The sequence below is a fragment of the Aphanomyces astaci genome (genome assembly GCF_000520075.1).
Source record: "Aphanomyces astaci strain APO3 unplaced genomic scaffold supercont1.813, whole genome shotgun sequence".
Lineage (NCBI taxonomy): Eukaryota > Oomycota > Saprolegniomycetes > Saprolegniales > Verrucalvaceae > Aphanomyces > Aphanomyces astaci.
In genome coordinates this window covers 1-1,136 of record NW_009799076.1, presented here as the reverse complement: position 1 = coordinate 1,136, position 1,136 = coordinate 1, and the positions used below count along the sequence as shown (strand labels likewise).

Genomic DNA, 1,136 nt, shown 5'->3' with positions numbered 1-1,136 from the left:
ACCACCACACCCCTACTAGCTTATCCCATGGCCTATGTTTTATCTCGCATATCCGTCCATTTTCAGCTTCTTGTGACCCACCACTCGAACTTCTGTTCGTTTGTATAACGCAGCCGAATATGTGGTCGTTCATCAATAGTTGCCTTTCCGCGGGGACGGGCTAGTTGGATCGACTTGGTACGAAGTATCCGGTCCGTGGTCGAGGCAACGAGAGTGAGGTGTGGTGAGTTGATGTTTGGTGTCTGATGTCCCTGTGATGATTGATTGGGGTGTGTATGCGGCTGAGAAGTGATGTGAGGCCGAGAGAAGCATGCAAGGATGTGTGATAGCAGCAGGGAGAGTGCGGTGGGCGTGTTGCTGATGCGTAAGTGTGGTTTGAAAAATTTGGTGTGTATATGTGAGTAAAGGTGTCGAGTGTCGGTGTCGTCTAGTGGTTAGGACGTGAGCTTAACACGCTCAAGATCGAGGGTTCGATCCCCTCCTCCGATATCTTCTTGCTGCTTTTTGCTGCTTCGTCGCACAGCGATTGGGGTGCCAGTTTCCGGGATGATGGTATTCGCTATGGTCATCTTTCCTTGTGCTACACGTAGCGATCGAACGATAGCTTAATGCCATCACGCTCGCGGCATCGTTGACAGCGGTAGTGCGCAAGGAGGCAGATGAGAGAGACCGCTGCAGACATCGCTGCCATGAAAGTTTGTGGAAGCGTATGAAGCGATGGGAGGGTGGCCAGGAGGAGGGTTGGTTGGTTGGTCACGGAAGGCTGTTGTGAGGTGTGTTGCTGCAGAAGTTGCGTAGTAGGTTGGATACGTGGAATGTGGTGAATGTGTGATATTTGGTCAAATTCTAACGACAGCTTGGCCGAGTGGTTAAGGCGATAGACTAGAAATCTATTGGGGTAACCCGCGTGAGTTCAAATCTCACAGCTGTCGGACCTATATTATCTTGCTCTTTTGCGTCACCGCCTTTTCAACATCACAGCCTTGCACGTCGCTCTTTGGACGCTACGTATATGACAAGTCGCTGTTGGTGCTGCTTCCCACCACCACACCCCTACTAGCTTATCCCATGGCCTATGTTTTATCTCGCATATCCGTCCATTTTCAGCTTCTTGTGACCCACCACTCGAACTTCTG

At 50.8% G+C, this 1,136-nt stretch overlaps 2 non-coding genes across 2 annotated transcripts; both read left to right on the top strand.

Moving 5' to 3' along the window:
* The first annotated feature begins 416 nt into the window (after positions 1 to 416).
* Positions 417 to 489, top strand: H257_19575. Its single transcript has one exon. It is a non-coding gene; the product is annotated as a tRNA-Val (tRNA).
* Positions 490 to 851: 362 nt separating this feature from the next.
* H257_19574 lies at positions 852 to 932 on the top strand. The gene has a single exon. It is a non-coding gene; the product is annotated as a tRNA-Ser (tRNA).
* Positions 933 to 1,136: the final 204 nt, after the last annotated feature.